The sequence below is a fragment of the Seriola dumerili genome, unplaced genomic scaffold, assembly GCF_002260705.1.
Source record: "Seriola dumerili isolate Sdu_G_001 unplaced genomic scaffold, Sdu_1.0 BDQW01000081.1, whole genome shotgun sequence".
Lineage (NCBI taxonomy): Eukaryota > Metazoa > Chordata > Actinopteri > Carangiformes > Carangidae > Seriola > Seriola dumerili.
Window position 1 is genome coordinate 3,920,074 of NW_019174336.1, and position 16,514 is coordinate 3,936,587.

Here is a 16,514-nt window from a genome sequence, read left to right on the forward strand (position 1 = left end):
ATACTGCAGCTGTCTACTGTGGTGGATGCAAGCGCCCCAACAATTAGCAGATGCTGGAGATCTGTCCCCATGTTTAATTGGAATGATATCTTGAGAGGAGAAAACTCAGCTTTACTTGTTCATGAGCTCCATTGTGTACTGTAGACTTTTCTAAAAAATAAAAAATCGCTTCTGTTTTGTGCAAAACTGCAATGGAAATGCGGCTACAGCCACACTGTCACAATTTACTGGGTTAATTGAATGTAACTGAAGCATTGTTAATGTTATTAGTAAAACCTGTGCTTTTCCTACCATGGCAGATCAAGAACTCTGCCGTGTCTTCAGGCCTGTCACTAAGCGTGCACACTGAGGAAGACTTCAGCGGAAACATTGGTGCCTGTTATTCTTGTGCATCACATGATATTTCACTCTTCACTCTTTTCAGCTGAAATTGGAGACGTTACACAACGGTAAACATCATTGATTTATGTAACTTGCTGCAGTAAGAAAGTACTCTCTTTCCCTCACTGTCAGTGTGGAAGAGTAATGTACATTAATGTAAATACATTTACTCAATTACCGTACTAAAGTACAATTTTGAGGTATTTCACTTGAGTATTTTCCAATTTATATACTTCACACTTCTACTCAGCTGCATCTCAGAGGGAGGTATTATACTTTTTACTTTTCACATTAAGATTTTACATACAATCACATGACACTATAACAATAAAATTCTACATATGTACTGATGCATTAGTAGCGATACAACAATGTCATATAAAATCTTCAGAGCACTATTACAGTAAGAACATTTTGCTGACACGTCTTTTACACTTGCAGTGGAGATTACTGTACTTGTACTTTTACCTAAGTCTATCTATCTACACACCATATACAAGTTATATGCACCATATTAAGCCTAGAAATTTTGTCCTTCACATCTATATACACCTACTGTATAACCTGATAAACCCTGCACATCTTATACCCATCCTATAGTCTGTACACGTCTTACACACGCTCTATACTGTGTACTGTCATGTTATACACCCTGTGCACCTCAGTGTGTCATGTACACCTCCTAACAATATGTTCTGCATACAACGTATGTAAATATGTACATATCATATACACACACAGCCCTTAACAGACTGCTGGTGTGAAGACAAAAACTTGCTAGAAAATCTCCCAACAGCAACTTTTTTCTTTAAGTCATTATCACATCCCAGCTTTTAGCAGCTTTGTGTGGCGTGAGCTCAGCTGTAATTTACAATGACCAGCACAGCAACACAAGTCTAATTCTGGTTGCAGAACCTCTAACCACTGTGTGCAGATGCTTAAATAGTGAAGTGTTAAAATCACCACCACTAAAGTTAGAATATGAAACCAACCAAAGAGCAGGTTGTCCTGCTGCTGCAGCTCATTGGCGCCATCAGACTGAAAATTGAAGGTAAACAGAGACTGCGTCAGATACAGTATACAGTCGCCTGCTCTCAGCAACATGTTACCATGGGTGTAGGCAGGCTTCATGCAGCCAGAGAAGCAAAGAGGAAAAGTGATATGATCATCATGTTACAGGTAGTAAATATAGTCTTAGAGGGTTTTCTTAAGGCCAAATTCTAGTTTTTTTTTCAGTGTGATTCAGTAATTTACCTGATCTATCTTATAGAGACACCAAGTAGAAAAAAAACATCTAGTCAGGTGTGTCATGTTCATCTTTAGAGGCGTAAGTTTGCTAAGAGGGTGTTAATGGTAAAACAGTCGTCTATAAGATGCAGATATTGTTTGGAGACTTTTAGTTACAGAAAGAGGAATGAACTGATCAGTCCAATGTTATCCTTCTTTTCCTTCAGATTCCTCAACATGCAATAGAGTATGATATGGATGGCATGGATGCCCAGTCAGTCTGCCAGCGGCCCTTGTGTGGGGAGAGTTGGGGGTGGGGGGGTGGGGGGGATGCACAGCGGTTCAGTGATGTTAATCTTCACCACGTGTTTAACTTAAACTAACACCTTGATTATCAGCACTGCCATGATTAAAACAGTGGCAAACTTACTGGGAATCCCTGCCATCCATATCATACTCTATTGCTGCAGCTGATGGGTCAGGTTGTGCTTGGTTGCATTGTGCATCTGCACGATGCAGTCATTTATAGTAGCACCTGGGAGAGATAATCTTGAGTTTGTATTTCACATGGCTGAAAGTCAACCAGGCCAAATGTGAGTTTGCAAAAGCGGCTGTGATGTATTTGTGTTACGTGGTTGACCTAGAGGAAGTTCAACTAGTGAATGCTAAAGTGCACTTGTTGGATCCGGTCTTGATCACCCTGTTCATTAAGAGCAGAAGTGGCTCGATCAGGCAGTCAGTTCTTTTTTCCAAGAAGTTAATTGATTGATTAAAAGACACCGTCTCTGTATGTCAGATCTGGGGTGGAAATTTATGACGTGGACAATGAACTTACCACACATCCTTGTTTAGTACAGGCGTAAAATATTAGAATAAGGTTTTTGCAGCGCCATCAAGTGGAAAAACTTAGAGAATATTTTTGCAGGGTATCAAGGACTTCAGGTTTTAACTTAACGTGTGTGTTACTGCAATGACTGGCAAGCATGCTGGTTAACCACAGCAAATGGCTGTCAGCTCCACATCGCCTCTGATCAAGCTGATAAAGATACGTTATGTTCACTTCAAACTATGGACTGTACATATGAGACGACTACAGAGGTCTGCAAGGATGTAGCTGTACTGTAACAGACATCAGAGATACAGTGACGTGTGTGGTGTGACATATGATATTCATATTACTGAGGCCCACTGGTTCCTGTTACACTGTGTCCAGTCTAAAACCAGCCCTTTGTTTGTTAGCAAGCAACACAACCAGAATGAGTCAAAGCAAAAAAGTCATTTGAAACCAACCAAGCAGGTTCAACTCACTAGTATCTAATTAATTCAGTGACTGCTATTATTTATTATTTAATGTGACTGCAAACTGAAATCAGTGACAACTGGTAGTGAAGTCAGTCTTACAGAAAAGGAAGCAGCACTGTGTGTAACACCAGCAGCACTCATGCTGCTGGTGTTACACACAGTTCAGTGACATCCAACGCTGCTCAATGAACATTTCAACCCTCTCACAACGGTCCGCTCACAACCATTTAGTGACCCTGACAAGAGAGATTTTTGTAATTTCAAATTTGTTCTACAACAAAAATGAAAAAAAAAAAAAGTGATTGTCAAAATCTGCACTGACAACACTGAACCTCAGAGTGGCTGCACACAACTGGAGGTGACAGAAAGTGAGCCTCACTGACCGACCTGATCGTTCTCTTTATTTATATTTCCCGCCTTCTCTTTACACCCTCCTCTCTTTTCTTACTGGTCTCATGTTAGGATCAGAGACTATATTTTTTCTCTTTTGAGATGTTCATTAAGTCAGATTAGGCAGCCACAGAGTCAAAAATCCTTGTTGTGACTGGCTGTGGCCAATCACAGAGTACCATTTTTCATGACTTGCCTGACAGTGCAATCAAGAAGGAGGTAACAGTGCTCACGTACTGACTTTGATGTTTGAGATCTTTCAACCTGTTAAATGGTCACAGGTTCACTGAAATGAAATAATACATTGCCTCTCTTTGCTTCAGCATGTTTACAGTTGTGCATGGAAGAGGCTTGCATCATAGGATATGTCTTAGAAGTTGTATAACTAGGGTCTGAAAAGGAAGAAAAAATTCTGACACCCTAGTCCTCATAATATGTCACATATGCAGCAACGGTTGTCTTCCACTATGATACACAATGCAGGATAAAACATGTAAGCTATAGCTTTACTTTTTTCAGTCCAAGAACCATCAGCCTAACAACAACAGGAGGGCTACAGCAAGTTGAAAACAGGATGCTAAAATACTAATGCTGCTCACCATGTTATGAGTGAGTGAGTCAGCACTATTCACTGGATGAAGCCCATAAGATGTCGTTGAAAGCTCTGGAAAAGATGGACCTTTTAGTTAACATACTGTTCCCAAAGGTTGAGAATTAACTTTTGAATTGTATTAAGAACACTCACTAGCTCCTTTATATTACCCCAGCAGAGTGTAAATCCACTTAACATCCACATAAAAAAAAAAGGCCCAAACATTTGACATCCATTTATAACGGAGACAACAAGAGATTCATCTGCACAAAAACACATCTCTCTGTGCTCTAACTATTTCACATGGCTCCAAATAAACCAGTTCAAAGTTTATAACAATCTTACCACAAACTAGTTAATAAAAAATGCCATGAAAGAGTGGAAAACAGAACCACATGCTGCCATAACCTCACAGCAGTGCAACCACCAGCATAGTTTAACATGACTTAACACATCTATATACATCAAGTGAACCCATATGTTTTTCTCAATAAAAACCTGCATGCCTTTAAGCTATTTTTTATTCTTTATTGGACAGTGAGAGATAGACAGGAGAGTCTGGTAGAGGGAAGGGGGGTGACATGCAGCAAAGGCCCATCGGTTGGACTCAGACCCTTGGCTGCTGCAGTTAGGGCCAAACCCATGTGTTGCATAATCTACCAGGTGAACCACTAAAGTGCCCCTGCACATAGCAGCTCTCTGCAACACTCTGCTGACGAATGGTGTTAACTTCACTACTCACTCAACTCTATCATTCACTCAGTAAGTCACTCACTCACAGACATCAGGGGTGTAATGCTGGACTGTGGCTGAAGTTCCACAAGGTTCTGTGCTTGGACCAATTTTATTCACTTTCTACATGTTTCCTTTGGGAAAACTCCATAAACTTCCATTGTTATGTAGATAATACCCAATTATATGTATCAATGAAGCCAGATGAAATCAATCAGTTAGCTAAACTTAAAGCATGCCTTAAGGACAACACCTGGATGACCTGCAATTCTCCGCTATAAAACTTGAAACAGAAAAAACTGAAGTTGTTACTTGACCCAAAACGCCTCAGAGACACATTATCTAATGATATAGTTAAATGGCATTGCTCCTGCCCCATCCTTGATCAAGATATGTCCTTTAACTCCAACATAAAACAACCTAGACAAAAGAACTGCATTTTTTCACCAATGCAACATTGTGTAAATTGTCTCAAGAAAAACTAGTCCATAAATTTTTGTTACTCCTAGGCTGGATTATTGCAGTTCCTTATTATCAGGCTGCCGCAACAAGTGTCTAAAGACTCTCCAGCTGATTCAAAATGCTGCTGCACAAGTACTGGCAGGAACTAGGGAAAGAGATAATATTTCTCCCATATTAGCTTCTCTTCACTGTATCTCTGCAAAATCCAGAATAGAATTTAAAATCCTCCTCCTCATTTATAAAGTCCTTAATGGTCAGACACCATCACATCTTAAAGAAGTCATAGTCATACCCTATTACCCCACTAGAACACTGCGTTCCCAGAATGCAGGCTCACTTGTGGTTCCTAAAGTCTCCAAAAGTAGAGTGGGAGGCAGAACCTTCAGCTGCAGGCTCCTCTACTGTGGAACCAGTTGGGGCTCGGGAGGCAGACACCCTCTGCATGACTCTGCAAGAGTCGGTTTAAAACTTTCCTTTTTGATAAAGCGTATTGATAAGGCTGGCTCAGGCTTTGCCTTAAACCATAACCTAGTTATGCTGCTGTACGTGGGGACTTCCCATGATGCACCAAGCTCCTCTCTCCTCCTCTCCCTCTCCATCTGTACACACTCATGTCCCATTAATGTATGTTACTAACTTGGCTTCTTCTCTCTCCTGCAGTTTTCTGCTTTCTCATCTCCCTCCTCCTTTCACTTTCTGCAGGTAATTCTGCCTCCAAACCACCTACTGCCTCCACGATCCGCTCAGCACCCTGCTATAAATATTAATATTATTATCATTAGCATTATTATTATTATTATTGGCCATCTCTATGTGGGACTTGCATTGTGCTATGTTCTCTTTTCTCCTCCTCTCTTTCACTTTCTCACCTCCCTTCTCTCTCTCTCTCTATCTCTCTCTCTCTCTCTCTATATATATATATATATATATCCCCATCTCTCTCTCTCTGTATCCCCCTTTCCCCCTTTCTTTTTCTCTCTCTGAGGTTTCTTCTTGTTAAGGGAGTTTTCCCTTGCCACTGTCACCAAGCGCTTGCTCATGGGGGAATGTTAGGTTTCTGTAAATGATATTGTAAAGAGTACAGTCTAGACTTGAGATAAATTCTGCTATGATTTGAATATGATTGAAACTGACTTAAATCCAACAAAAAGTAACACACTGTATGAACTGCAACAGCTTGCAAACCAGAAAAAGTCATCTGAATGACTTGCATATCTGTAGAGAGCTGCACTTGCCGTGCACACCACTGTGTCTTTCTGGTTAAACAAACCCAGCAGCCATCTTTTAACATATTCTTTAAAAAGCCAAATGGTCCATAAAGTGCACATCTTGAACAAACTGTTGTTAAATTTAAATGAAACTTACCCATGGATCGCTGCATCAGCTGTGTAACTCCTCTGTCTGTGTCATCAGGGGTTTGAGTCCTGCAGAGTTCTGCCTCAGCCCTGTTCACTTCCTGGCGTGGCGTTTCAGAGCTACTGTATGAAGTGTCATGACACCCTCCCTTCAACCACAAGAGAAATTGGCTGCAGTGCTCATTCACAGACAGGCAGACACACAAACCAGTGAGCCAGCATAAAAACAAGAAACACGGCTCCACTTACCAGTATGAAAGCTCTCCTCAGCAGTTTAACTCTTTTATGGAGCTATATTAAACCTAATTTGAGTTCCTTGTATCTGCAACAGAAATAATAAAGGTGTGACAGCATTATACATGCATCGAGTTTGACAGGCTGTATGACTGCAGCCAAAACTTCATGAATAACTTCCCCTTTACAGTGTAGATGGATCTTAATGCCTGGTCAGCAATTATGTCATAAACAAACGCCCACACACTAGTAAACCTGCTGCTATAAAAACCAAACTAGCTTTGAGTGTAGTGAGTAGAAAAAGCATTGATGCAAAAAATAAGTAAATAAATAAATAAATAAATGAATAGATAAATAAGAGTCCAAACCCCAACAGGTAGTGTTTATTGCATGTGAAATTATGCAAGATGTTGGAGAGGATGAGAATATTGTTGTAGATGTGTTGCTTGTCAGACAGCCTTATTAGTGGCAGGGATGAAAATGTACTGTTAGCCCTGTAGGTGGCAGGAAACAGGAAAAGCCATGAGGTGATCAATTGAAATAAGAAAGATTCATCCTCTGGAGAGCATGAATGAACGTGAACTATGTATTTTGTCTACACTAACCTGCACATCTGCTCAGTAAATCCTGATTAATTCTTTGAGAAAATCAGAAATGAAAAGGAATCAATTTATATTTTATACTCTTTGGTTTCATGATAGCACCCTATACTTTTACTTTATAGGTGCCATTTAGAGTTATCTTGACCAAAGTTATTTTTACTTTCATTATTACTTACAACATATTGAGTGTATACTTGATATTTTACATGTTGAATGTGTTTCCTTCCTCAAAACACTTGCAATACCACTTAAGTATTTTAAATTTAGCATTGCTTACAACCCGCTTACCATCTTCATCCTCCATGTCTTTGCTAGCACACTGCAGCATATTGTAGCATGCTACGACCACCGGTGGATCAGTGGAGTAGGAATCGTTTCCCTTCCTCTAAATGAAAACTCTTTTAGCCTTCAAAGCACAATGCAGCCCGATTATTTAGGATATATCTATCTAGTGTTGTATCAATACAATCAAAACCTGAGCTGTTAACCAGTCCCACTTTTAGCTGTGTAAAATCATCTCACCTGTTTCACTTTATATCTTGTCAACCACTCTGTTTGTGTCAAAGGCAGACTGCACATCCTTCAGCAGCACTAAAGGGTATAATTACTTTTGTCACTCTACATTTTGAACCTCAGTCATTTGAAAGGAAGACTAAATTTACTGTGGCTCTCCTTTGTCAGCATACAGGCAGTAATCACAGTGTCTCGGGGGAACTATAGCGGGGCTACTGTGAATGCTCTCCACCGCAGCTCATCTGCCTGCGGCGTCTGTGTAGTCTGGGCTTTGTGCTGGTTTGGAGAACTTGGAACTCTTTGCCACAATATAAACAATCCGTCTTCTAAAACCAGGGTGTTTAACACACCCTGTCTTTGTGCCGAGATTTAAACAAATATATATCCTCCCTTGAAGTAAAGCTGGTGTAACATAGACGCAGAATAAACCCTTTAAATATTGACTTAATTCCATGTTTAACCTGACTTTCTGAACACACACACATACTTCTTTGTGAGGATACTCATTGACATGTTGCAACCATTAACCCCCCTTCACATAGACTGTATATAAAGATGGACATAGCCTCTGTGATGTCACTCATAGTTTTCTGAAGAGCAGTTTTGAGTGGGCTGCACCACTGTCGTCATCTTGGCAGTGGCTGACTCCGCCTATCTCCCGGCTAATCCCAAAATGTGCAAAGAGGTGGTTGGGGGGTGGGGGGTTTGTGTCAAACATATGCTGACCCACCTGTCACTCAGAGCCACGCCCTAAATTATGCAGATTTAAGGTCTTAATAAAATTTAAATGGGAGAGTTAATAATAATAAAATAATAATAATAATAATAAAAATGCACCCCTCATACCGTTGTCATGAAGGAGGAAATTAGCTATAGAAACTTGTTGTGTTTTTTGTACCAGACTGTAAACATGTTTATTTCTGCTGTAAAGTTGGACATTTTAACATGGGAGTCTATAGGGATTGACTCACTGATGTGCAGTTTTTGGCGCTTCAGTGCCGGCTTCACTTCATTTGGCTTCATTTCTGCTGCCTACACTTAACCTAAACCCCAACCATCAAAGCCAAATGCCAAACCCCAAACCTTACTGTAACCATAACCTTAATCTAATTCTAATGTGAACCTTAACCCTACAACAGCCCTTCAACGTTGTGAGGACGGGCCAAAATGTCCTCGCTCCCAAAGTGAAAAACTGAAACTTGGTCCTCACACACATTTAGATTGCCTAGCTTCTATGAAACTAAAGCGAGAGATTTAAATACCTTTGCTTGGATGTGCAATCATGTGGTGATACACAGTCAGGTCAGACAAGGTACTTGCTGTGTCTAAACTTCTCCCCCTCTGCAGCTGCTGTTGAACAGAAAACCAGAGACTTCTGGGGAGAAAACCATACACACGCCCATGCAGCATGGCAACCACAGCTGTCCCAGAAATGTTTGAGCAACAAAAAGGGGACAAAAATGTCAAAATCAAGAGCAGTGTGTACCTCAAAATTTCATTCATAATCTCTCTATTTTATGGAGACAGTTCACCCGTTTGGTTTTATTTGGTTCTCTTTGTGGGAGAATCCTGATGATTCAGCAGTACAGATGATCCCTGAAATATGTTGCGGTTTTAGACCTGATTTAGTTCCTCCATTTCAAAAATAGCATCCCGGCTACACAGCAGAAGCAACCAGGGTTAACATGGATTTATAACCAGTCATTATATTTCCTTCAGCTGCACAGTAATATCTGCCTGTGTATTCGACTGGATGAACCTCACTGCCTCGGAATTAAAGTGGCAACCCACAAGACCCTTAGTTTTATGTAGTTTCCCCGTCTTTGGAGCAAAGCTCTCGCTGCTGTGGTAATGGATGGGAAAGCAAGAAAGAATGCAGACTTGTGCCTGCTTTCACCCTTAGTCTGGGAAATTCCAAATATGCAAACCTTACCTATTTCTTGCTGGGTTTTCAATCATTTTGAAGCTAATATCCCCATACAAAAGTCCTATTTCTGTTATGCAAATGTAGCAAAATTCAGTATGTAGTTACTGATGTTAATCTAATGACATTACAAATTTTGTGAAATGTCACTTTTTTCATGGTGTGCCTGTTTTTGCTTACAGTTTGTGCTTCATAGGGAAGCTGCTAACAATGCCACCGGGGGTATTAGAAACAACAGTGTAGAGCGGTCACAGTTTACTGTGAGTGTGAAAATTACATTTCAACTGTTTTTTATTGTTATTGACACTAATTATGTAGCTGCACCCAAGAAGGAGACATAATTTTCAGTAGAAATAATATTATGTTAACAAATTAACATCAGGTTAAATAACTTAAAGTGATAGTTGAGGTTCTTTGATGTGGGGTTGTTTGAGGTACTGATCTACAGTCAGTGTAGCTGACATAGAAGCTGAGTGATGTGCTGCTGTGAATGGGGTCAGCAGAAAAAAATTATTTTAGCCACTTAAAAAAAAAAAAAAAACACAGAAAAAAAGCCAAAATCAGTGTTTCATTTTGAACATTTTCACAACTTTATATTGCCGTCAAACAGCCCTCTCCTTTGGAACTACTGTATTCCTACACACAAGCACAACTATGCTTAGCTCTGTCTGACTCAAACAACTGATCTGCGGAGTAATTTCGCCTGTGTGTAGTAATACGAGTTCTAGAGGAAAGTGCCATTTGATGACAAGATAAAACGGTGAAAAGGGAAAATAAAATGTACACTTCAACTGATATTAGGTTTTTTCTGTGGCTACAACACCTTTTTACATACATGACAACATCTTACACTCCCGGCTTCTTCTCTAAACTAGGAGCGTGCTGGTCCAAATCTATTGCAGGTAATACACTCACTATAGATAACTACCTCACACAACCCCAAATAACCTGAACTATCACTTTAAGTAAATCTAAATCAGCTTCAACCAGAATCAAATGAGTCCTTTAAATTTTAGACGGATATTTAGTAAATGAACTAAACTAACTCTATTGCTGTAGCCTGATAGAGTGAATGTGCAGATGATAGTTAATCCAAATGAACAGATACATTTATGGCAAATTACTCAACAGTTTATTATCATTATCGTGCAAATCTTTTGTGCTAATAATCACGATTGCTTCATTGTTGAGCCCTAGATGCAGACTTGGAATCAGTTAAGTCAGTGGTGGTCAACTCTTCATTTGAAGTGCAGCTGGTGGACTGCTAACTGCTAACTGGCTGCAAAAGCCACAGCTACCTGTGGCTAAAGAAGTGACTTCTGCACAACATTATCAAAATAATACCTGCAGGCGACAGGTGGGGATATTTATCAAAACGCGACAGTTCCACTTCTAAAAGTTGTCCTGTCAAATGTCAAAAAACAAATCCATACGAGTGAGAACTAACATGTAATTCATTTGAATTCATTTGAAAGCAATGGAAATAGCCTAATCCTATATAGAATCAATGTGGTTCTGTCATTTGCAGTGTCTCTGCTGAATGACTAGGTGACCTAACATTTGTTGTTGTGGTAACATCACTACAGCCAGTTGCATTTTAATACCACAAATGTCCCTATACCTTTATTCACGTATGTGATGTGCTTCCTCATGTTACTTCTCACACAGCGTCATGGTTATCTGTTCATGATAACTCACTGATTTCCTCCATTAACAAAGGCTGAATTCCATGTAGCTGCTTCAGTTTCAGGGTCCTGGTATTGTTCTTTGCTGGTTCACTGTGACACTGTCAGGGCTTACTGGGAGATTTGAATACATCAGAGCCATTGTTGATGTCATACGTTAGTGAGAGCGGATATGGTCGTAACATTTTTTGACATTTCTGTCTCTATCTTACAAACTAGTTGTGTCTGCTATTATCTCTGTAACACAACCAGATAATATCTGTGGTTTAGTCTCAGTGTGTGTGTGTGTGTGTGTGTGTGTGTGTGTGTGTGTGTGTGTGAGCCAAGTAAGTTATTCTCAATCATATTAATGATAAGAATCTTGCATGTGGAAAAAAATGGAAGGACTAAATTGAGCATATATAGAGTGAATCAAGTGATTCATAACTTGTTCCTGATTGGAGAAATGAAAGACAATCCCTGGTCTCCCACTACACCTCTGCTTTTCCTTTGTCATGGTTTGCTATGGCAAACACTTTTTGTTAGCTTTGTTTGGACTTTTCTCACTTCCTGTTTTATTTTGTAATTGGTTTCCTTGTGTGTCTCAGTATTTTTGCTTCCTGTCTTGGTCCTCTTTCTGTGTGGTGATTGTCTGCCCCGCCCTAATGTGTTTCACCTGTGTGCAATCACCCTTGCCTCCCTTGTCTATATAGTCTTTGTTCTCCCCTTTGTCTGGGTCGGTTCGTCTTTTGTCTCTCTGTTGATTTCTGGGTTTGTCCTCGTCGGTTCACGTGCCTGTTCATGTCTGGTTGGTCGCAGAGCTGTTCATGTGTGGTTGTCCTCAGTCTGTTCACGTCTGCTTCGTCCTCGGTCTGTTCATGTTGCCTGTTCCTGTCTCCTGTTTTGAGTTCATGTGTTTACCTGTTTTTCCCCTGTGTTTCCCTGTGCTTCACCAGTGTTGTGTGAAAGCTTCTTGTTAAAATAAACCTTTCTGCACCGTCTCCCATGTGTTGGCTGCATTTGGGTCCAGCCTTACCCTGACAAACTCTGACAGCTGTGACATCTTTCTATGACAAGTCAAAATGTGTCCCTCTGGTACCGCCTGCTGCATTTAAACACTGAATTCTGAATTTGAACAGATCAAATATGAACAGCTGACAGTCTGCACATGCTCATACAGTCTTTATTGAGTTTTATGGTTTATTATAAGAGTCCATATGGTATAATGTCCAAAGACGTGGAAATTTGGCATGAGGCAGTTCAGCTGTGATCTCAGTTCCTGCAGCTGTAGGTATTCTTCTACACAAAATCTAGAAACTCATCAGTTTTCTTTCCCACCATGAGTGTTCAGATCGACTGCCATCAGAATAAGGTCAGTGTGCACCACTTCCTCTCCTGTTGGGGGAATTATGGGGGCACCGCTGCTGCTGTGATGAAGGTTTCAAAGCTCTGATAAACAATATGGAAATACATTTTTGATTGAAATTTTTTTTTTTTTTTAATTTCTGTGTGGGAGTTACCAAACAATGAGCGATTTGCATGTTGCAGTTTTCTTCTGAAAAAGGAGAGCTGGGGAGATGGATAGAAGAAAGGTGTAGGCGTATGTGCAAACGTGTGGTAGGTATGTGGAGAGGTGGGTAGTGTGTGGAGGTACAGTAGGTAGGAAGACAGATGAGTATAGAAACTGCTCCGGTTTCTCATTGTCAAGCAAAGCATGAGAACAGTGACATTTTACAGATGCCATTTTTATGCTTGGGGACTTCCTACACATGTATATCATTTACACCAAAATTTGTTTATTCATCTTTGATACAATTAACTAGAAAAGCATTTAACAGAAACTCTTTCAGTCATGCTATGAAAGCCTTTCTGTATAATTTGCCCAGCTGAGATGGAATTTTCTTTGATTTCAAACTTTTACAATTCCTCTTGTTTGCAGGTTTCACAAATAGAAATGCTGCAAATAATTAAAAGTGCCTACAGTTTATTAAGCAGAGGTAAAATCTCTCACGTGAATGATTCTGTTCATACTGTCTTTCTTTCTCTACCTGTGAATAAATCCAAGTTTTTTGTACTTTAAGTTAAAGGTCTCCCTTATTGTATAAATGTACATCTTATATAAAAGATGTTTTTTGATTATAAAGCAGGTCTTGAAAGTATCAAAGCACTCAGTCCACAGAAGATTGGATCTGAAATTCAGTCCTGGGGACACAGTCAAAGTCCTAAGTCAGTTTCAAAACATTTCTTTCATGGCTGGAAGTGATTAAATCGAATGTGGTTTTAAAATTCTGAAGGTATATTTAGTCCTGACTTGGTTGTCCGTATGTCATTGAAGTGGGTGGGGGGAGTCATTCTGATATATATTTTTATATATGTGTGTTTCCAGTGACACAAGATGTACAGCATCCAACTAACCACAGAAATGACAGTTTCCTGTGTTTGAAGAATGACTGCTGTCCCCTCAGACCACTGAGGTCCTTATCAATGTGCCCATCTGTGCGATGTTTTTTTGGAGGGACGTGTAGAGTCATTTCAACAAAGTCATAAGTTGATACTGTAGTTATAAATAAAGGTTAGCATATATTGAGCTAATAACAGCATAGAATTCAGCTCTGCACACTCTTTGTTTTTCTCTAAAATCTATCATTAAAGTTTGATCGTGACTCTGAATTTCAGATTATTTTGTTTTGCTCTAACAAGAGACATATTGGTCCTGCTGACGTCATTTTGCAGTAGTGGTTACTTGCACCCATTAATTAATGTGTTTCACAACATTTAAGGTAATACGTTGGTTTTTTTGTGGCCATTTTCTGCCTTTCTTTGATAGAGACAGTAGAGACAGAGAGGAAATGCAGGGAGAGAGTAGGGGAATGACATGACATGCAGCAAAAGGTCCGGCCAGTCAAAACTCAGGGCATTCAAGCCCATGTGGTGTGTGCCCTAACCATTCGGCCATTAGGTCGCCCCAGTAATAAGTTGATTTAAGTCGACTTTCAACCACTTGTACTGTGTCACCATATTCGTGGCTGTTTGTCCGTAACTACTTGTCACGGGAGTGACCAGGTAGTTGGCGAAGTATGCAGGAAAATGATGTCTCCATTCTTACTCCCACCTACAAAGCTCTGATTGGTTTGGCTGTCTGAAGTTGGTGCTAAACAACTTCAGTGGGTATCTCCCAGTGAGACCCGGTAGACCGGTAGTCTCAGTCCAGGTGTTTGGTCCACATCAGAGCTGGACTGGCAGCTTTCACGCCCAGCCTAAATGTACTGAACCAGTGTGATTTCACCCTTGACTTTAGTCGTCTTCTACCACAACTGATACGATGCTGTTTAATACTTTGTCTGTAATTACATCTGGTGGCCTAAGAATTCATAAAATCATTCACCAGTGTTCACTCTCCTCTTGTTTTTCTTCTTCTTTCACCCTTTGCAGGTTGGATTGTTTCCCTTGTGACTCTTGCATCTTGTGGTATGACCATGATCTTCCACTTTTGACTTGGCAGCCAGCTGCAAACATGCAAGCATGTTACAAATGTAACCACCAATGGCCTCTTCAGCCATTGAATGCAAAGCTCTTCTTCTGCAGCAACCACATTTTCACACGGTCTAAACATGGCCACCTTCACAGCGAAGAGGGGCCTCTATATAAAGACCATTTACAGCCTTGATGTGACTGTTAACTATTTTATATCCATTTTACTTTATATTACATTATTACAGTATTACATATTGGTCCTTTAATTGACTTCTCCTGAATCTAAAAAAATAGAACATTGTCTGTTTGTGTGTCCGAACAGAAAAGCAGTGTGTCTATACGTGTGTATGTATGCTTATGTGTGTGTCAAAGGGGATGTTGCTGTTTCCCCTGTAGTGACAGTAACAAGTGGCCATCCCACGTGTCACATCTCAGCTCCTCCTCCCACGCTTCTCACAGAGAGGAACAGGCAGCGCTATTATTATCACTGACAGGAAACATGTTGAACCACACCAGCAAACTGAGCCGACTCTCACTCAATCTCTTGTCTCGCTGTCTCTGACTCATCTCTTCCTTTCTGTTGTTTGGCTGATGCTCTTTTCTTCCGGCTCTCTCTCTGTCTCTCTGCTTCAGTAACTTTCAGTTTTCTGAGAGTTGTTTTTTTTTTTTTCCATATCTCGGTATCTTGCTCAATGCATCCAGTTGTTCTCGGTTTCCTTGTCTTGATCATTTTTACTGTACATGACCCGAAAAGACCCACAGTTCATCCAGATTCCCCTGATTTTTTCAGTTACATCTACTCATGCAGAGGGTTAAAGATGTCCGCCTCTGACATCTCACATACCCCTGAATAAAAGGGGAATTCACTTTGTTTGTGGAATGAAAACAAGCTCTGATAGGGGGACTATTTTCTATCATTTCCATTTTTTACACATTTACAACTGACTTGCATAGGAAAAATAAAGTTTTATCAACATAACAGAGGTTTATGTTGAACTTCATGATAGATTTTTTTATGGCCCTGTTTGCATTAGTCTTGCACAGGCAAGCAGAAGACGGGGGGGTGTTGCCTTTTTAATATTTATCTTAAACCACCATCTTTCACTCAGCCTCACCAAATGTAAATCTAACAACATGTGAGATGTGGGACCTTCTTAGTAAGATGTCGTTGCTGTTGGATGTGTGGATGCCACACTTATAGGACTGGAAAAAGTGTTCAGGCAGCAATAACATTTAGTGTATAAATATACTCTGTTGAAGACACTCATTACTACATTTTTGCTTAATAAACCGCATCCAGCTGTCTTGGCTTCTCTGATGGCTGCTCTCTTTCACAGTGATAATGATATTATTTGCATTTTAATTTGACATTGTATTGGCTGGCCCCTCAAACCCCTCACAAAAAGATCTGATAAGAGAATTGCTTTTTTGTGACACAGCTGAAACTGTTTTTTTTAATTAGTTGTTAATGTGCCGGGATGGATGTCTGCAGGTCTTCACAAACATATCTATCATGTCTTCAGTTCAAAACTACAAATAGTAGACTGTAAAATCATACATCTCTCTTCAACGTGAGTCCATGATCTTCAAATGCAGACATCCACTTTACCACAAACACTCCACCTCAATGGCAAATGTACATCAGTAGAGTCCAGGATTTAT